Consider the following 22394-nt stretch of genomic DNA (forward strand, 5'->3'; position numbering starts at 1 on the left):
TGTGCCCATCAACCCACCACCTAGGTATTAAGCCGGGCATGCATTAGCTATTTTTCCTAATGCCCCCCTCTCCCCCTGCCCCACCCCCATGCACTGGACACCCCCCTGTGTGTTGTTGTTCCCCTCCCTGTGTTTATGAGTTCATTTCATTCAGCTCCCACTTATAAGTGTTTAATTTTCTGTTCCTGCATTAGTTTGCTGAGGATGATGGCTTCCAGCTCCATCCATCCCCCTGCAAAGGACATGGTCTCATTCCTTTTTATGGCTGCATAGTATTTCATGGTATATATGTACCACATTTTCTTTATCCAGTCTGTCATTGATGGGCATTTGGGTTCATTCCATGTCTTTGCTATTGTGAATAGCAGCTATATTTTCTTATGTAAACATAGCTAAAGATATTTTACAAATTGAGACACACCCAGTTTTGAAGTTGAATATGACCAAGAAGCTTCCATTACAGATAGTTAACTTATTGGTGCTAACATAAAATATCTGTACAAATAAATTCAAACGGTGGCTCACTCCTGTAATCCCAGCACTTTGGGAGGCTGATGTGGGAGGATCCCTTGAGCCCAGGAGTTCAAGACCAGCTTGGGTAACATAGTGAGACCCAGGCTCCACAAAAAATTAAAAAGAAAAATTAGCCAGGTGTTGTGACATGCACCTATCATCCCAGCTACTTGGGGGACTGAGGTGGGATGATTGCTTAGGAGGTCAAGGCTTCAGTGAGCTGTGTGATCGTGCCACTGCACTCCAGCCTGGGTGACAGAGTGAGACCCTGCCTCAAACAAACAAACAAAAAGCAAAATACAAACTCCCCTACATTTCCAGTGCTATTTCAACCTATCTGTTGAATCTCATTCATAAGCTCATGAAACAAATATTCATTATACCTGAGGTCCTAGATGCTGTGTCAACAACACAAATTCCCTATCCTCATGAAGCTTTCAGTCTAGGAAGATAATGAAGAGAATTTGGTGAAAGAGAAGAATGCAAGCAGGAGGAGGGAGATTTACTTGGTTAGAGTGGTCAGGAAAATACTTTCCATTGAGGTAACAATTCAGTCGATTCAAATAATCCAGTTATGTAATGGTTGGTGTGATGGGTGGTTGCATTAGAAGGAAATGGAATAGTAGTGCAAACACCTCAAGATGGGAAAATGCTTGGAGGGTTCAGGAACTGAAACTGTGCCAAAGTAAGTGAGAGAGGATGGCCAAAGATGAAATTGAAAAGGTAATTAGAACCATAATTCACGGGGCCTGTAGGCTATTGTAAGAAATTAGAAGACAATTCAAAGTGTGATGAAAAAATCTCTGAAGAGCTGAAAGCACAGCAAGGACATGAACTGATGTAGGGTTGCATGTTTGACTTACCTAAAGACCTCACCATGTGCACACTCCACTGGCATCTCAGAATCAACAAACACAGACATCATCTTCCTTGCCCCCAAAGTCACCATTTCTTTCTATTCCTCTCCTCTCCCCATTCCTTTTCCAAATATTTATTGAAAATCAACTCTGTCAAAATACTTCCTGAGTCCCTATAGTAGTCAAACAGCAAAATATTGTCATCTCAGCATTGTTTTATTTCCTCACCCACACACCCACACAACTACATCCTATGAACTGTTTTGCAAAATGTCTCTCAAACTCTGCCTAGTTCAAGCTTTTATTATGACTCATCTAATATAAATAATAGCAATAATAATATTGCTACTACCCACAACAATTATTATAACTACTTCTAATACAAACAATGCTTACCATGGATCAGGCTTTGTTATATGCGTTTTACATAGATTAACACATTTAATTGTCACAAAAATCCTGAGGTCTGGCTTTAGATATACAACTACACACGGCCTCGTTAAAGTGCTCTTAACTGGTTGCCTTTTCTCTGTCCTCTTTCTAATCCATCCTACTCATTTTATTGACAGACTAATTGTCCCCACACAAAGATCTGATCAAGCCAAAAGCCATCTGTGGTTCCCCAGTGCATTGAGAACAACATTCAAACTCCTTAAGCTGATAATCGTCCTCCCAAGATCTGGTCCTAATCTATACTTCCCAATTCAGAGCACATCTCTTCTCTACACATAACAAAGTTTTGCTACACTGGAATCAGTTTATTTCTAATTATTTTCAATGCACTAATTCTCAAATTGTGGTATGAGCACCTCTAGGGATCCCTAAAATTGCTTTAGGAGGTCCATAGATCAAAACCATTTTCATAATACAAAGATGTTATTTGCTTTTGTAACTCTCATTCTCTCATGAGTGTACAGCAGGGTTTCCCAGGCACTCTGTGATATGCGATATTACAACAGACTGCAGAAGCACATATGAGAATCTGTCTTCTATTAAGCCAGATGTTAAAGAGATTTATAAAAAACATAAAGTAATGCTACTCTTCTATTTTGGGGGATATATATAGTAATTTTTCATAAAAGCATGTCATTGATGTTAATACATAATGAGTTTATTATTGTTATTTTTAATTGAATTAATAAATAATTTAAGTGTCAATAGAAATTAACCACATTAATTAAAGAACTTTGAGGTTCTCAATCATTTTTAAGGTTATAAGGTGGTCCTCAGACCAAATAGTTTAAGAAACACTGTTTTTTTGTTTTTGTTTTTGCTTTTGTTCTTTTCTTTGCTGTGCTTTGCTTTCTTGCTTTCTTTCTCTATTTTCTTTTTCTTTTTTTTTTTTTTGAGACAGAATTTCACTCTGTTGCCCAGGCTAGAGTGCAGTGGTACAATCTTGGCTCAGTGCAGCCTCTACCTAGCAGGTTCAAGTAATCCTTTCACCTCAGCCTCCCGAGTAGCCGGGACTATAGGTGCATGCCACCACCCCGTCTAACTTTTAAATATTTTTTGTTGAGATGGGGTTTCGCCATGTTGCCTGGACTGGTCTCAAACTCCTGGGTTTAAGTAATCTGCCACCCTTGGCTTCCCAAAGTGCTGGAATTACAGGTGTGAGCCACCATGCCCAGTCGAAAGAATCACTGTTTTAATGCTTAAGAGTACATGCTTTAAAATCAGATTGACCTGGAGTTCAAATCTTAGTGATACTGATAATTTTTTGACCCCAGGAAAGTTAAAGTTGTATCAGAATACTCAGTTTTCTCTACAGCAAAATGGGGATAATAATTATTGACCTTACAGGGTAATATGAGCAAAATGCTTAAGCCAGAGCTGGCACACAGTACCAAATGGTGCCAAATGGTAGATTCTTCCCATTTCATCACTAACATAATGATCATTATATTGTCATCTTCTAAATATGCTCCGGGGTTTCCTGGCTCAGAGTAATTAGTGATATTCTTGTCTCTGCAGGGATTGTCCTCTCAGAGACTTGTCTAACTACTGAGAGCCAACTGTAGTAGGCTAGTATTTGTAGAATACAGACATCACTCTCTCTCTCACTCCTATAGAACCAGAAAGACCAAAGTATTGTATTTGTTCTTGAGTTTCTAACTCATGAACTGTAAGAGTCTGGTGCCTAAGAAGGAGGAAAAAATTTTTGAAGATCAGAATCTTGCCTTTAAATACTGATCCATAGTTCCTAAAAGTATGAAAGGTCAGTATTCTGAGGAAGAAAAAGGAAAGAATGCAAGTTTATTATATAAGAACATTATTATGAAAGGAGACCAAAGTTTGACCAAGTGGCAGAAAGTAGGAAATCAATAGGCTTAGTCTAGAGATTAAATATCTACTCAGCCTCTCATGAGGCTTATCAAGCCCAGTCCTGGGGTAGGAGGTAACTAATGGAACTAGAGGAAAGTTGTATAAAATTCCACAGGCAGTATTGGGAGCGTGTTCCCCGAGTCCTAAAGTATAGCCCAGAGAGGTTGTAAGCTTCTTGGAGAAACCTCATGTCTAACCAATATGGTGCTTGAGTAATGGTTGTAACCGCTGATCATACAGACTGGCTGAAGACATCTGCTTGAAGTCCTGTAGCCTCAGTATAGAATGAAAGAGACTGCTAAAAGTAGCTTCAGCTCCTTGAGAGACAAGCAGAAACAGTTAAGAACACAGTGATGAACCCGAAGGTGACAGGAGTCAAAATGAGGGCACGGACATGGTACTGGAGGTCATGGTAACACCACATTTAACAGCAGCAGGTTAACATTAACATCAGGAACCAGATACAAAAAAGTCACACCCAAGCCAAGACTGGGAGAAAACATACACAAAACATGTTTGCTAAGGAACTTATATTCAGCCTATTTAAAACAACTTTTACAAATCAATAATTAAAAGACAACCTGATAAAAATGGGGGCAAAATATCTGAACAGAAACTTTACCAAAGGATATATATGAGTGGCAAATAAGCACCTGAAAATATGCTCAACATTATTAGTCATTAAGGAAATGAAAGTTAAAACCGCAATGAAATACCATTGCATCTCTACTAGAATTGCTAAGACTAACTATGTCAAGTGTTGGTGAGGACATGGTGCAATTGGGACTCTCATACTTTGCTGGTGGGAGTGGCAAATGGAACACTGGAAAATATTTGTTATTCCCCTGTAAAATTAAACACACACCATTCAATCCACTCCTGTATATTTATTAGGAAGGAATAAAAACATATCTCAATCTACTCCCGCATATTTATTAGGGAGAAATAAAAGCATGTCCACACAAACATTTGTACTTGAATGTTCTTTTTTTAAGTTTTAAATTTTTAAATTTTTATAATAGAGATGGGATCTCACTATGTTGACCAGGCTGGTGGTCTTGAACTCCAGGCCTCCAGTGATCCTCCAGCCATGATCCCACCTTGACCTCCCAAAATGTTGGGATTAAAGACATGAGGCACTGTTTCTGGCCTGAATGTTCTTAACAGCTTTATTTATAAGCCCAAAACTGGAACAGCCCAACTGCCCACCAACTAGTGAATGGTATAGTACATCTATACAATGTAATACTACTTAGCAATTAAAAGGAACTCACTCCTATTAAATACCCTCTAAATAAATCTCAAAATCAATGTGATAAGTGAAAGAAGTCAAACAAAAGGCTAAGTGCAATCTGATTTTATTCATATAACATTATAGAAAAGACAAAACTATAGAGTCAAATGGCAGATGATTGGTTGCTAGTGCCCAATGGTGGTAGGTTGGGATTGATTTCAAAATAGCAGGAGACAATTTTTGGGGATGATGGAAATGTTCTCTGTGCTATCCGGTATGGAAGCTCCCAGACCACATGTAGCTACTGAAATTTTAATTACATATAATTTAAATTAAATCAAATTTAAATGGAAATAAAAGTTATAATGGAAAGCTTGTAAGCAGGATTGAAACAATTTGGACATTTGAACCTATTTTTTCAGCTGTGAATTTCATAAGTTCTAAATAAAAATAAAGTATTTCTAGTGAAGATATATTGTCTGAGTTGAGATATGTTGGAAGTGTAAAATACACAATAGACTTGAAAGAATGGATGTGAAAAAAGACATAAAGTAGCTCGTTAATATATTCTTATATTGATTTCATAACAGTGATAATATTTGAATATATTAAGTTAAAGAAAATATATTATTAAAATTAATTTCACCTGCTTCTTGTACCGTTTTCCATTTATTTATTTATTTATTTATTTATTTATTTATAGACGGAGTTTCACTCTTGTTGCCCAGGCTGGAGTGCAATGGCGCGATCTCGGCTCACCGCAACCTCTGCCTCCTGGGTTCCAGTGATTCTCCTGCCTCAGCCTCTCTAGTAGCTGGGATTACAGGCATGCGCCACCAAGCCCAGCTAATTTTGCATTTTTAGTAGAGACGGGGTTTCTACATATTGGTCAGACTGATCTTGAACTCCCGATCTCAGGTGATCCGCCTGCCTCGGCCTCCCAAAGTGCTGGGATTACAGGCGTGAGCCACCGCACCTGGCCTTTTTCTTTTATTTTTAATTGACACATAATGATTATGCATCGTCATATTTATGGGGCACGGAGTGATATCTCAATATATGTATCTTTCTTCTACTTTTTGGAAATGTGGCCACTGGAAAACTTTTAAATTATGTACGTGGCTCACATTATACGTCTATTGGGCAGTACTGTTCTACCTCATGACTGTGGCAGTGGTTACAACACTGTATGCCCTTGTCAAAACATATTGAATTGTACATTTAAAACTAAAACATTTTTTGAAATGTCAATTGCACTTTATGCAGCTGATTAAATTTAAAGAGACAATCTACTTCTAAGAAGACCAGCCGAGTTACACTGTAGCAGGAGACAGGATGAGTAACACAGGAAGGGGGCGCTGCAGGGGCAGAGGCCTATAGGGAAGACCAGGAAAGGCAAGAGGCTCCTTGGCTGATTGTGGTGAGGACAGAAGATAGCGCAGGATGCCATTCCGGCAGGGAAGTAGGAAAGTACGGGAGGCTTTTGTGGGTGTAAAATGGAATGTTTAGAGCCTAAATTATCAGCTTAAGTCTGAAAACGATTGGATAAGCATGAATTGGCTAAATTACATTTTTTTTTCCATCAGCAGATGTAGAAGTTAAAATCTAGAAATAAAGCTGCATTTTTGTACAAGCGAGCTGGTGGATTATTACAACTACGTATTTTAAGCCATCTATGTGCATTTTCCTGAAGCTCAGCTCAAGCAGCTCTTCTCCCAGAGCTTCTCCAGGACATTGGTTAAAATGAATGTGTTCCTATATGAGCGTTCCCAAAGTTCAGCTTATATTCCTATTATGGAAAATTTCATGTACCCAGGAGCCAAAGAATGTGGAATTAATGTCCTTACAGAAGGGCAAAGTCTACAACAGCATCTCTGTGCTGCCTGGTCATCACCAAGTTGGAGAAGGGGCTAAGGACAGGTGTACCTGAACATCCCCCCTGAGGCCAACCCATCAGCTATAGTGTGGAACACACTATGCCTCACACTGTTTAAGTTCTCTACTCGGGAGAAACCCCCTTTTCCATTATCCTGTATAAATGCTGTTGATTTGTCAAGGCCCAGCTAAGTTTTTGTCTTTTCCCATACCACTTTCATTTTCTACTGCTTTGAAATCCTACACCACTTTACTGTTTAGCAATTGTGAGTTATTCACTATTGGGTCCTGTGTGTTTATTCTGTCTCCTCAACCAAATGGCGAGGTTCTTGGGGGCATGCCTTTCATTTCCATAGTATGCAGTGGTTTGTTAGCCTTTCAAACTGGCTGATCAAATGTTGGCAGCATTGAATTCCCTAGAAGGAAAAACCATGTTGTTCTTCCTTATTAATAAACATGATCATAGAGAAAAACTGCCGAGCAGAACAGCAGCAGCAATGATTTTATGAGCATACCCACAGCCACGTTTTTTACATTAATTCTCACGTTTTGTCTTCTAAATCAAACTACATGATACCTATAACCATGGTTCCTCAAGTGACTGGAGGTACCCCAGGGCACCACAGTGAACTTACAGGAAAGCCAAGACAGATTTTAAATTTTTGAGGGAAACACTTCTGTGATACACCATGCAAAATAGTAGCTTGAAGTAGATCACAGTTGCAACATTAGATTGTACTACATGACAGATCTTTGTAAAGGTTGGCTGTGATGAAAACCAAGTATGGTGCAAAATTCAACATGGAAGACAAAAGTCTGATTCCAAGTTTCAAGGAATTATGCAGTACTCAACAGGCACACATATTCTACTAGTAAGTTCTTGGTGTTTACTTAAAAATTAAATTATGTTTTTCTTTCAATAGGTATATTTTTCAAAAGACTTCTAAATTTTTTGAACATACATATATATACAGCTGTTTGGGCCTAGCTACTTAATAAAGAAATTGTTAGTTTTTTTTTTTTTTTTTTTTTTTTTTGGCGTAAGTGTGTGTTAAACAATTACTGAGACACTAAGGGCTCCATTAACAGAAAAAGTTTAGCAATCTGCACCCTGTAAGGCTCACATCATTGTTTTCAGGTGGTAGTTGAAGAAGGTGATGACCTAGAGTGTTGAGAAACTTCCCAAAGGGCCTACACTAGTCAGTGTCAGACCTAGGATTCAATTCCAGCTTCCCCTCAATATAAAACTCATGCCTTCTTTCTTCCTTTCCCTCCCTCCCTTCCTCCCTTCCTCCCTTCCTCCCTTCCTTCCTTCCCACCCAGGGTTTTGCTATGTTGCCCAGGCTGGAGTGCAGTGCCGTGATCACGGCTCACTGCAGCCTCAAACTCTTGGGCTCAAGTGATCCTCCTGAGTTGCCTCCCGAGTAGCTGGGATTACAGGGGTGGGCCCTGGAGCTCAGATCGTGTTTTTCATCCTGGGTTTACTTTAAGATCCTTCAGACCAGCTCCTGGAGGCAGCCACCAAAGAGAAAGCAGATGGTCCATGGAGAAGTAATAGTGGGAGAAGATTTCCCCTGAAGCTAAGAGAGGGCAGTGGGAGGTCACAGAAAGTAGCAGGGTGAGTGACCTTGACTGTTTCTGACCACCAGCTATTACCACAACATAAATTTACACTGAGGAATTAAGAGACTAACTAGGGGTTCCATGGGGAGCTCATCCATCCTCCTAGACCATGAAATTCCCCCACACTAACATCAGAGGGAAGAGTGGGTAACTTATCAGTAAGTAGAGCAGTTCTTGAATTCAGTTCATTTGCTTCTGGGATATTCTTGGATTTTTATTCCAACCCCAATACACTTCAAAGAATGACAATGTGACCCTTTTCTTGTCCTAATGATCTGGGAGCATTTTCCTCACCATTATGCACATGTTACTACCCTCTTAAGAGGTCAGTAAAGCTCTTCATTTCAAAACCTGATTTATTTGCATTCATAATCTCCCTGTTAGCTAGGCAATCTGCATAATAACCTGGCATGAAATATTTTTAACCAGGCTTTCCAAAATGTAGAAAGAAGCCTTCCTAATAATGGAAGGCATTCACTATCTTAAACTGGAATCCATTTACAGATTAAATTTGCCAAGAGGTCAGCTTGCAGCTGCCACTGTGTTGCAAGCCCGCATGTCCTCTGTGTCACATCCTGTGACATATCTTGAGAAGAGTCAGGGTCTTTTCCAGTCTGCTGGTTCTCTGTTTCAATTAGAATAGATTTAAGAGTCCCCAAGCTCTGGTTTCTAGGTGGCCTTGCACAATATTATTAATAATTCAATCATACCTATGCTGATAACAGATTACATTTCTACCATCCCACAAAAAAGCCCAAACAGATTAAGGACTACCCCTGTGGCTAATTTCTTTAGCAGTTTCATATCTGATTGACATCCATTTATCTAATTGCAGCTAGAAGATTTCATTTCCATTTCATTGGCTTAAAATTAATAGGAAAAACCTGTTCACTTTTTAAATATTTGACTCATCCTTTCTCATCTCCTGAATAATGTTGAGATAGTCCATTCTATGGAATGGATTCTACAACTTATCAGTTTCAATTCTCTGAATTCATTTCAGGCAAGCCTAGCTATTTACAATTTGAAGTCTAACATAAAATTTAATCTTTCATTGCAACTAATTTCATTTTTCACGAGCCTAATAACAAGAAGGTAGCAGGGTGTTCATTTAGAATTTCAAAAAATTTTGCAGATAGAAAATAATTTGAAGGCTATACAGCTATGGATGCAAAAGCTAGTTTGATCATTTATGAGCTACAATGCCCAGAATAGGTTACTTAACTCAGATTTGAGACAGGGATGAGACAAGTGCAGTGCCTCAAGTGCAAGATTTAAAGGAAGTGCCCCCTCTTGGTGTTATGCAAGGTTGGGAGAGCACATGTACAAACATGCAGTGAATACCTTTATCCTTAAATTTTGTGCCATATGATTGTTGCTTCCTTTACTCTAGTCCTGGGAAGATCTCTGACCATTAGTTGCCTCATCTGCAAAAGGGTGATGGTAATAGCAACCTTCTTCATGGTGGTGTAGTGAGGATAAAATAAAATAATTCACTTAAGCACTTAGAATATTGCCCGGTACATAGTAAGCACTTAATAAATGCTCCATGATGTTATTATTAATAATACATTACATTGTATTATACAATTTGATCATGTTACCTATAGTCTTTCAGAAGTTTCTTACTTTTTTAAGAAAATGTATAAAATCATATTTTTAAAAAGAATATAGTATAAAATCATTAGCACGTCCCCCAAACCTAGCATAATCTGGCTACATGTACTTTTCTGTCAATATCTTCTGAAGCTCTCCCTGAATATCCCACTGGTCTTCCTTTGGGTTCTTAAATAATTTATGTTCCATATTCGTCTACCTGTCACAGGGCTTCTGCATAGGCTGTTCCCAGTCTAAAATTCTTTTCCATCCCTTTTCATATACTTAATTCTGCCTCATCTTTTATATCATAGTTCAATCATCATTTCCTTAGGGCCCAGATCAGATTGTCTGTTAGACACTTTCTTTTCTTTTTTTTTTTTTTTGAGATGGAGTCTCGTTTTGTCCCCCAAGCTGGAGTGCAGTAGTGTGATCTCAGCTCACTGCAATCTCTGCCTCCTGAGTTCAAGCAAAGCTCCTGCCTCAGCCTCCTGAGTAGCTGAGACAACAGGTGCACACCACCACGTCCGGCTAATTTTTGTATTTTTAGTAGAGACGGGGTTTCGCCGTATCGGCCAGGCTGGTCTTGAACTCCTGACCTTGTGATCCTCCCACCTCAGCCTCCCAAAGTGCTAGGATTACAGGGGTAAGCCATGGTGCCCAGCCTCTTGACTTTTAAAATAAATCACAGTTGATACTTATGGATTTATTTTTCTGATTTTTGGATTACTGTCTCTCTATGCCACTAGATGCTAAGTTAGTTCCAAGAGAGCAGAGACCTTTCTGCTTTGGTTGGCAATTTATCCTCACCACAGTAGCCTGCAATCAGTAGGTGCACAATAAGTAATTGTTTAAAGAAGGATATAAAAATAATATTGCCACTGGCTATCCTAGCCAGGGACGAGGAAGACACTTCTTCACGTGGGAGACTATTGCCTTTTGGATTAAGAGTTCTTACTGCTTATCTTCCTCATAGTGAACCCAAATACCTCTTCCCTCTATATGGCCACACCTAGGTCCAATTTTATTTCATAAGCAACCACTTTCTTTGAACATTTTATTAGTTCACAAATACTTGTCAAGTGCCTAGAATGTGTAGCACTCTAGGTTTAGTTGGGTATATACAATGAATAAAGGTACACTTCCTATACTTAGGGTTTTTTCAGCACAGTGGAGGGCGAATCACATGCACAAAGCTCTGATTTAAGAAAGTGTAGAGTGTATATTCAGTTCCCTAAGAGGCCAGGTGCAGTGGCTCATGCCTGTAATCCCAGCACTTTGAGAGGCTGAGGCGGGCGGATTGCCTGAGCTCAGGAGTTCGCGACCAGCCTGGGCAACAAGGTGAAACCCTGTCTCTACTAAAATACAAAAAAGTTAGCCGGACATGGCGGCATGTGCCTGTAGTCCCAGCTACTTGGGAGGCTGAGGCAGAAGAACTGCTTGAACCTCGGAGGTGGAGGTTGCAGTGAGCCGAGATCGCGCCACTGCACTCCAGCGTGGGTGATAGAGTGAGGCTCCGTCTCAAAAAAAAAAAAAAAAAGTTCCCTAAGAGAGGTACAGCATACCCTAAAGAGAGTGACCTTATTATCTGAGGAATCAGTGGCCACTTCCTGAATGAGGAGATTTTCTGAGGTAACATCTGAAGAATGAGTGGGAGGTATACACATGAAGAGTAGTGGGGAGAGAGTGAGCATTCTGAAAGAAAGAATAGAGGGGGGATATTTAGGCATTCTGCATACTTGCAGAGTTGACATATCCACGATCTCTTGTCCTTTCAACTTTTCTTTTTTCTTTTTTTTTTGTTTTTGAGACAGAGTCTCCCTCTGTCGCCCAGGCTGGAGTGCAGTGGCACGATCTCGGCTCACCACAACCTGGGTTCAAGCAATTCTCCTGCCTTGGCCTCTTGAGTAGCTGGGATTACAGGCGTGTGCCACCATGCCTGGCTGATTTTTTTGTGTGTTTTTAGTAGAGATGGGGTTTCACAATATTGGTCAGGCTGGTCTTGAACTCCTGACCTTGTGATCCGCTCGCTTCGGCCTCCCAGAGTGCTGGGATTACAGACGTGAGCCACCGCACCCGGCTTCTTTCAACTTTTGATTCATTCATTCATCTGCTTATTAATTCATAACAAACACCAAGTAAGTCTCTTCAATGTGTCAAGTACTACCGTCATATGGAAAAAAGACTAGCCCAAGCTCTTCTGGGGATTATATGCTGGTAAGTTCAAATCCTATCTATAGCCAAGAAACTCTCACCTAACTTGCAGAAAATGTTGTTAAAAACACTATGTGTTCAGCCCTGTAGGCAGATACTTGCCTAATGCTTTATTTCAGGCTTTTTTGGAATGCAGCTGTCCTGTGGAGGCCCTGTCTGCCCATGCAGGTAAGATGTTCTGAAGGCAAGAATGAGTTTATATTCGGCGGAAATAGTCTATTTCCTGTGATTTTAGAAGCATAGAGTCAAGTGCTTAAAACAGAAACAGTGCCAAATAAATGTTTGTCCTTGTTATTATTATTGCCTATTCAGGACGGTAGGAGAAGGCAGAGGGAAAGGATTGATGCTTTGGAAGAGGTAGTCTTCACATGCAGCCATCCCATGTTTAAGAAAGGCAGGGAGGACTCCAAGGGTCTTACTCTCTCCCATTACAGTGTCTGGCCATCTTAGCCCACACTTTCAAAGTAGCCCTACATCCAAGGCAGAAACATGCAAGGAAGTTCTATGCTTAGTAAAAATGGAAAGAAATAGAGGCCAACGTATAGTTCCAGTAATGACTGAAATTCTATTTATATTCTAGGCCTCTTTACTTTTTGATTTTCTCATTACCAGTGTTTTTTTTTTTTTCAAACATCACATTAGAACAGCTCACTCAGCCTCTTGATCTCCACTTTGCCTTTAGCTGAGGACCTCACAAGGCATGGTTCTTGGTTTGTATGTTCATCTTTATTTTGAAAAATATAAACTGAATTGAGAGATGCAAAATTTGAGGAACACTCTCTAATACCATAAATATACATTGATTGCTGCCCAATCATTCAACTTTAAGGACTAAAAGCTAAACTCTTAAATCCTTTAGTGAATTAAACTGCAAAAAGGGATACTTAAAGGTGATGGGACTATTTACTCCCCATTTACCTCCTACATCCTACTAAAATGGACCTAGCTCAGTACTTTTCACTTACTACTTATGTGGTCTTTGGTAGGATTTTTGTTCTGGCCAACCCAACTTCAAATCTATGAGGTTATAAGGAATCAGCAAACAAAATGACATATGGTGGAGAGCAGGTGGCTTTGAGAGGCAATATTAACTATGTATATATGAAATCACAACAACTATAAATATCTAATTTCCAATGTTTGAAAAAGAAAAGAGGATTTCTTTGAAAGTGGACTTTAATGCATATGTAAATTAATTACAATTCATGACATTCATTATTTCAGAAAATGATGCGATAATTTAAAACCAATATTGACAGTTTGAATGTTACAATACTTTTAAAGATTTATTGCCATATATTTTCTTTTTCCCGTTAAAGAAGACCTTCTATTATGAGCAAGATGAAATGCAAAATAGAGGCCACATGCTTTCTGCTTGTCAAGCTTGTGTAACTTGGACTCAGAGGAGATTATCCATGGGGTCCTTTGGGAAGCAGTGGTTAGGGTGGTGGCAGTTTACACAATTGTCCCACTGCACTGCATCCTGGTACGTCATTACAACCTATGTAAAGATCACCTCCAAAATTAATGATTTGTATGCTTTCCTGGGCACCATTCTAATCTCTGGTGATCTTCAACTTTAGTATGCATCTGTATCAACAAATTTGATCTCCTGACATAATCAGCTTTTAAAAGCACTTAAAATCTGGGAACCAATTAGGCATTCATATGGTGTAAAGGAGCTATTGCTGCAAAAAATGTTGTTGGCAAGGTTGGCCCTAATTTGAGGATGAGACATGAGTAGATGGGGACACTGGCAAAGAATAAAGGTCATATGTTCATGAATAAGTATAGGGTTGGGTTTTATGAACAAAGCCATTTCTTTGGCTACATAATGTAGACAGCAGATTTGGTAGCCCAAATGGAAGATCCAAGACCTAGTGGGAGTTGGCATATCTTGTGTGATACAATTTAGGGCCAGGGTACATAAAGTCTTTCTCTAGCTCAAATGTATCTCCCCGACTAGTCCTCCACTTCCAGTATTCGAATCGACAGTGGCTTCCAAAAAGGCCATTTTCATAAAGATGTTCTGGTTAAAATGCACACATTAGAGAGCTAAAAAATCAAGATGTTGTTTTTTTCTCTTTTCTTTTATTCTCCATATCAAATTTAACAGAAGATTCAAGGTTTTATGTACTACATTGCTCTCAGATATATCCTTATCTATCTTCACTACTACCAGTCTGGTCCAAGCCACCATCATCTTTCATCTGGGCTTGGTAACGGCCTCCTCACTGGTTTTCTTACATCTAATTTTGCTTCTTGAAATTTGCTGTACTCTGCCAAGTAGCCAGGAAAAAATTTTTAAAATAAATGTGAATCAGATCATGTCATTCTTCTACCTAAAATCCTCCAATGTCTGCCCCTTCGATTCGGAGTAAAATTCAAATTGCTCACCCTGGCATTCAATGCAAAACATTCTTCTTACAGCCCTTTGCATGCCCAGCTCTCTCTCATTCATACATCATCTCCCCCTCCTACTCAATAAATCCAAAGAAGTCATTCTACCTATGTACACACACACACACACACACACACACATACACATGTGTGCAATTTACATACCCCTCCCCCACTGCTATTCCTTCATAACAATTGCCACTGTGTGAAATTTCAGCACTCCAGGCATTCAGCCCTCTGCCCTGAAGATGTTGTTCCTTTACCCTAAGTTTAGCTGTCACACTCAGGTGCAGACTTAGAGAAAGAAACATTATATTTCCTTAACGACTGACTCATAGATTCACTGGTCTTTGTTCCTTTCCAGGTTACCATTCTATTTGGTTTATATATTATGCTGCATTCTGAGCCACTACAACAAAAATCACTGTTATTGGGCCCTTCTCCTCTGCCCAAATTCTTGTGCTTGTCTCCTCCTTGCTAATATTTAAAAATCATTAACCAAGACAAAAAAAATCAGTTTCAACACTGTTACAACATCTTTGTCTTCTCATCTTTTTTTGCAATGAAACTCTTTTAAGAAAACTTACTGCCTCATTACTCTGAATTCTCACCCGCCAGGAGTGATGGAAAAGTAGTGTTTTTAGAAACCGGACTTGTAAGACACATGACTTTCACTTTGGGGTGAGTTATGTTTCCCATTAAACTAAAAGCTCCTTGAAGACAATGCATTAGTATAGCATCTCTAAAGAAAATAAAAAATTGTATCACTTTGAAGAGGTTTGTAAAGCATCTGCCCCACGGTTTGTACTTAAATATCTGTTTTGAAACACCACATTACCCACAACAAAAAAATGCAAAGGGTTAGTACTTTTAAAAGGCATTTCAATTTTTGAGTTATTCAAGTTCTTTTCATCCCAGAAGAGTGAAAAAAAAGAAAATTCTAACCACATGTTACCACCGTTTTTTTTTTTTTTTTGACGACTCAGAGGAAGTTCTATCTCTTTGAGTATATAGTAGGTCTCATTATATATTTAATCAAATGATTTCAAGTATGAATGCTGGGCAGAGAGTGACAGAGAGAAATAAAGCAGGTGATTTTCCTTCATTCTTCTTTATCTGTCTTGGTTGCTGTTGTACTCCTACAGCCAAACTCAATATCTGACACGTGACTGGCACCTGAGGTATGTGAAATAAATGAATGAATGCATGCAGCTAATACATGACAGAGTATTCCAAGCCAGGTTTTTTTCTGATTAAAAACCTGTATCCCACAACTAAACTGTATTGATTTCCCTCATCCATCTGAGTGAGTCCATACTCACTCAGCTCCAAACAGTAGCTCCAGATTCTTGCTATGTAGTTGAGTGTTTAATGTTTAATCTGTAGACTATGCCAGAATAGCAACTCTACAGGTGAAAAGCTCAGTAGTTTCAATTTTGTGACTTGCAGTAAGAAAAAAAGTTGGGCACTGAATTAAACATTTATTTAGAAAATTAAATTGAACCAGTTTGCATATCATGGCAGCCACTGATATAGCTCTGCCTCTTAATAGCTGTGTAACTTTTGATAAGTTACTTAACATCTTAATCGTGAATTTGCTCATCTAAAAATTACTTATACAAATATAAGTAATTACCAAAGGTATCTTTGTGAGAAGTAAGAAAACGAAGGTAAAGTACATAATGTGTGGCATGTAATCAGGCCTTAAGTGAAGGTTATAGCAATTATTACACATAATCCCTATATTATAGGAATTATTTGGGTTTCTGAAAAGGTGGCTGGGCAGAAAAGATGAACAATCTCTTCCTTTGAGTCTATTTGCTGATTTAAATTTAGTGGCAAAAGCAAGCTGCATCATAGTTGCTCCTGTAATAACCAGCAACATGGGCTCTACACCCTGCCTGGCACAGGCTGTCTTTGCTGTGTGCTATAAAGCCCTTACCAGGCCCAATACAGTGTGAGGCACACAGTGGGTGCTCAAGAAATGCTTGTGTTTTCCGATGCCACTTTTTGATCCTTGCTGTATACCTTCCTCGACTGCCATTATCTATGTTTGTGCTTTTGTCACCAAGCGCCTACCTCAGTAAAAGGTCATTCCTTGTACAGCACTATATATGAGCCTCAGAGCCAAAAAAAATGTTTATTCTGCTCATTGGTGTCTATCAATTTAAGAAATCCATTTTATAAATAAGGATCTTCATTTATATAGAGGTTCAAAGTTATGCCCAAGGGCACACAATTAATGGTAGAGTTGGTTCTAGAACCTAATTGACTTGGTCCCTTCACATTTTTTATAAATAAGGTGGGTTACAAATAAATAAATATGTATCTTCTGCCTCCCAGTTAATATTCTAATACCACAGTGGCTGGCAAAATCAGCCTCTTCAATTCTTTAGTTCAATCTTATTTCATAATCTATCTGTAGCAAGATCTGAGGTGACGCAATGTGAGCAGTCTAATGAACTTAGAAATGATACGTTTTGCTTTCCTCACCTTTTACTGAGTCCTGTTGTTTTATTTGCTACCCAAGGATGCAAAGTATCTGTTTAACAGTAAAGTGCCAAGCAATCTGACATCTCCTCCTGGTTAAAACAAAGTCATCTCAAATACAGATGGATACATGTCATTATGCAAGCTATCTGCTTTTCAGAGCTGCTGCCTCAAACTTCCTTCAGTAAGATGCCCCCTCACACTCCCTGCAGTCTCCCACCCCTGGCACTGGCTTTCCTTGAAAACATATAATCTTGTCTACCTGCATTTTTGTATGTTTAGGCTCAAGCAAAGAATCCATTATGAAAATGACAGAACTGCCAGAAAGAATTATGACTTCACTGCTTAACAAGCTGTGAATTCACTGTGGAGGTAGCAAGGCAGAGAAGCAAAGAAACAGGAGGAAGAATATACATGAAGGGAAACTCGCCTTGGGCTCTGCACTACTGCAAGTTGAGAATGGTTTTCCCAGCCTTTCAGGATTTCCATGTTTGCTCCACCACAAACTACCTAAGTTTCTTTCCATAGTGTGGGGCAGGATTTTTGCCTTTTACCTAAAGTTGGTAATACTAAGAATGATGAAGTTGATGATAATGGCAGCTTGCATTTATTGAGAGGTAAATAGGTACTAATAGTAGGCTAAGCATTTGTGCATATTATTTTATTCAATATTCACAACTTCTCTATATAGCCCTCTCATTTAAATCCTTTAAGGACTTCCCATTGCCTTTAGGATAAAGTCCAAATGTTTTAACATAGTTTATGAGACTCTCTGAGATTCCACAAACTTTTGCCTCTCTCTCATCCTCATCTAACACCACTCTGCCCCTTTCTGGATGGGTCTGGTCTCATCTATACTTTTGGTTCTTCCTGTGTTTATACTTTGTCTTGCCAATAGGCCTTTAAATATATTCCCTTGTAACCACATTTCTCCCACTAGTCACCTGATTATCTCATACCTCCCTTTAAGACCTTACTATTTTTTTTTCCTGAAGAGGCTATCTCCAGTTTTCCCTGTTGTTTGCTTCCAAGGTTAAAAAAGAGGAAAAACTCTTTTGTAACTCAATACTTGAAATGACTATTTAAATTGCACCTTTTCTGCTAGATTTAACCTCTACGAAGGCTGACACCGTGTCTACTAATTCACAGTTGTTTCACTAGCCTCTAGCTGAATGCCTGACCCATGAGTAGACTTTGAATAAATAATTAGAAATCAATTATATGCAAAATCTATATATGAACGTTCCCATTTCCTAGATGAGGAAACAGGTTAAGAGGAGTGAAATAACTTGCCCAAAGACATAATTAGCATACGGTGAAGCCAAGCTTTGAATCAAAGACTGATGTCAAAACCCACGTTCACAATTACTCTACAGCACTGTCTTCTCAAAATTCCCTCCAGCTATCACATGAAAAATAAAGAATATTTCTACAGGATATTTGTCTTAGAGAAAAATTTAGTAGAAAAAGCTCCCAGGATTCAGGGAGGTGATCTTTTTTCCAACTAATTTCAGAGCTACATAAAAGAAGCTCGGTGATTTAATATCTTTCTGCACCCTGGGCCTGATGGTGTACCTCCCTAAAATCTGGTTTCTGTTTCTCAACTATAGGTGGTAGTGGATAACAGGCAACCTATAGCTACAGCTGTTAGTCCTTCCCACAGATCAACAAGCAAAAGAGAAAGTGAGTTTCTCACATTCTGAGAGAGATGTTGCCCAGGCAACAAAGACAAAGCCAGAGCAACAGACCACCCAGCTGAGACAGGCTCTGTCTTCCGCACATTCTCCCATACCAGCGCCGACTTCTGTGGGGCAGCAGATAACTATGTTCATACACCCTTTTAATGGGGTGCCCCTGAAGGACTCACCTGCCACAACTGGACACAGTTAGCAAAGACATCTCCATGGACAGCCCAAACAATAGCTTCAGATTCTTGCTATGTAGTTGAGTGTTTAATGTTTAATCTGTAGACTATGCCAGAATAGCAACTCTACAGGTGAAAAGCTCAGTAGTTTCAATTTTGTGACTTGTAATAAGAAAAGAAGTTGGGCACTGAATTAAACATTTATTTAGAAAATTAATTAAACCAGTTTGCGTATCATGGCAGCCACTGATATAGCTCTGTCTCTTAATAGTTGTGTAACTTTTGATAAGTTACTTAATATCTTAATCATGAATTTGCTCATCTAAAAAATGGGCTTACAAATATAAGTAATTACCAAAGATATCTTTGTGAGAAGTGAGAAAACAAAGGTAAACTGCATAATATGTGGCACATAATCAGGACTTACATGAAGGTTATAGTAATTATTACAAATAATCCCTACATTATAGGAATTATTTGGGTTTCTGAAAAGGTGGCTGGGCAGAAAAGATGAACAATCTCTTCCTTTGAGTCTATTTGCTGGTTTAAATTTAGTGGCAAAAGCAAGTTGCATCATAGTTGCTCCCGTAATAACTAGTGACATGGGCTCTACACCCTGCCTGGCACAGGCTGTCTTTGCTGTGTGCTATAAAGCCCTTACCAGGCCCAATACAGTGTGAGGCACACAGTGGGTGCTCAAGAAATGCTTGTTGAGGCTGTCAACCATGGGCCGTGCAGGCAGTTTAAAGCACAGTAGGCATCTGGATCTTTAAAGGAAATTGTACCGTTCTAAGAGTCATTAAATGAGTTCTTCAGTGAGGGCAGTAACAATATGCCATCTGATTGCTTTGTTCAAAAGTGCTTTCCGACTGAGTTAACCTACTAAAGATGCTGTTCTTTGCTACATAACCTCATGACTGCCAGTCCCTGCTAGGAAGTGGCTTTTCGTGATGGCTTGCTGGTACGTGTGTACATGGAAGGAAGAGGCTGGCTACGGGGGAGAGCCCCAGAGCAGAATGAAGCTCCTGCCAACCTGTTCCAGCACACTGCTCCAGCACACTGTTGTGTCCTTTTATGCTGTGTGTGTGTGTGTTTGTTTTGTAGGGGAGTGGGTGGGTACGTCTGCAGTATCCCCTACGTTTGAAAAACAGGTCTGAATCTCATAGAATTCTGTTAGAAAATCATTCCTCAAGCATAACTTAATTTTCTGAAAGTATTTTATCCTTTGACCACCAAAACCTCTTTGGAGAGAATTAAAATGGAAAAATGTGTGAAGTAAGTACATCTCTAAATTAAACCATTTCTGCCTGGGCAGACCAAATTAGCCTTTTCTAGGGTGCAGGGTACAGTATGTTGTCTCTGGTCTTTGTTCTTCAGTAAAAGACTTCAGAGGGAAAAACTATTCTAGAGTGAATAACCTCCAAATGTTAATTTTGCAAAACTAATACTAGTGACTCATTAATATTTGTAAATCATCTAGATTTTGATATTTTGAAAAACCCCATAAAGTGCTAATTAATAAAAGATATCATGTCTTATTAATGTTCACATAGTAATTACCAAAATCACAAATTCATCTGCTAAGTAGTCAGCAAACAAGACAAATGACTGTGCTCAGTTGAACAGATTATCAAATGCCTTTGGGAGTACAACCTGATAGCCCCAACTAAACCATGAATCAAGCAGCTACTCCTTTTGCCACATGGACAGGCAACAACAATTTCATCTCTCATGTGAGGTGGGACAGAGCAGTGGAGACATCCAGCAACTCGCATTCCCTAGAGCACACGTGCTTATGCAAGTGTCAGCATTGCTCGTATATCTTTCTCTTACAACCTTTTACTGACACTTAAGATTTCGTTTCTTAGAGAGACATGAGAAAAGACTCAAAAGATGTCACCTAAAGTTAAACATAATCCTGCTAGCTTCTGCATGTAAAATACATATTGGTGAGCCTTCTCAGCTCTCAAAATGGAGAAGAAATTTCATCTTCCTGTGAACTTCTATATCAGTTCATCTCTGCTTCTCTGTATCAGTTCATCTCTGTTTCTCTTCTGACACTCGTTACCTGTACACATTCCACACCTCCTCCCCTAGAAAGGCATCTTAAGAACAGAGACCATGTCTCACTAGCCATTCAAGTATAACAACAGGTACTACTACTATTAATTATTAAGATGCCTACCATTTCTTATGGCTATAAGTGTGCAAGTCACTTGGATGAGTGCTTTAATTTATTTAACTTTTATTTCTTCTTGTCATTTAATATTTACAACAGCCACTTAAGGTAGGTATATCTTCACTTTACCATGAGGCAACTGAGGCTCAGAGAGGCTGAGTGACAGAACTGGGATTCATCCCTAGGTCTGAAAGATTCTAAAGCCTTTGCTAAACTGTATGCTAAACTGTGCCTATGCTTAACTGTACCTTTCCAATATGGTGCCTAGTTGAGGGTTAAGTACATAGCAGACATTGATAAATATTGGTAGAATGAATGAATATCTTAATATCAATTAGCTTCTGCATCCCCTTGGTGGCTAAGATTAAACCTTTGTAGTTTCTACTTTTCTGTTTTCTTCCAAGTGTGCATGATATTGTTAGTACTGTGTATCAAAATGAAAGCTCACCTTACCTTTTTTATATCAGAAAATAAACACCACTCCAGGACTCTCCCTCCTAGTTCAGAGTCTGCTGGGATGATATTCACTATTGGACACATTTGATGGCTTTTCATTTGTATTGGTGTCACTCACATGTTGGACTGTAAGCTGGATGGTAGGAAGCAGCCTAGTGTTCTTGGCATCTCCTCCCAGCTCTCTTCAACATCCTAGACTCCACAGCACATGGGGCGGGGAGCTCAGGGTCTGGTGGCCACTGACTTCACAATAGTCAATGTTTCCTAATGGTGGGATAATGGGCTTTTGCTAGTTTAACCCTCTCAGCACATAGCATTCTCCCACTATCCTGGTAACAGTACCTTTACCATATAGCCCATGTGCTTGGAGGAAGTACACCCTACTCTCAGTTCTAGAGTAGAACTCTGGGTGGTTTAAGCCCATCAGCACATCCCATTGGCTTTGCTGCAGTGATCAGTTAAAATCAGAAGACTCAGTTCAGGCCAATGAGAAACAAGGAGGTGTTTGCTGGGGCTTCTGGGAAGAAATGCTTCCTGGCTCAGAGAACTACAAGGGAAGAGGTTCTCTCTCCCTGTTGGAGATTCATGTAGAACAATAAAGATCCCGAAGATACTGGAAATAATTTTGGAAGTATAATGGAATTCAGCTTTAGGAGTAAGCGAGATGTCATAGGAAGCCAAGAAGAAAAATGGAAAAGAGTATTTCATTTGATGACATAGGTGAGCCATGTAATCAAGCCTTGCTCCAAAGCTTTGACAGCTCCAGGTTTT

At 39.3% G+C, this 22394-nt stretch overlaps 1 protein-coding gene across 8 annotated transcripts in view; it reads right to left on the reverse strand.

Annotated features, from left to right (window-relative positions):
• Positions 1-22394, reverse strand: part of PPP2R2B (protein phosphatase 2 regulatory subunit Bbeta) — a 482712-nt gene that overhangs the window by 305120 nt on the left and 155198 nt on the right. Inside the window, exon 1 of one of the 8 annotated variants that reach the window (XM_019028143.4) lies at positions 21621-21787. The exons of the other annotated variants lie outside the window; for them this stretch is intronic. The gene's annotated coding sequence lies outside the window, so the exon portion shown is untranslated. Of the gene's footprint in view, positions 1-21620; positions 21788-22394 lie in introns of those variants that run through there. 8 annotated transcript variants of the gene reach the window in all.

The sequence above is a fragment of the Gorilla gorilla genome, chromosome 4 (assembly GCF_029281585.2).
Source record: "Gorilla gorilla gorilla isolate KB3781 chromosome 4, NHGRI_mGorGor1-v2.1_pri, whole genome shotgun sequence".
Taxonomy (NCBI): domain Eukaryota; kingdom Metazoa; phylum Chordata; class Mammalia; order Primates; family Hominidae; genus Gorilla; species Gorilla gorilla.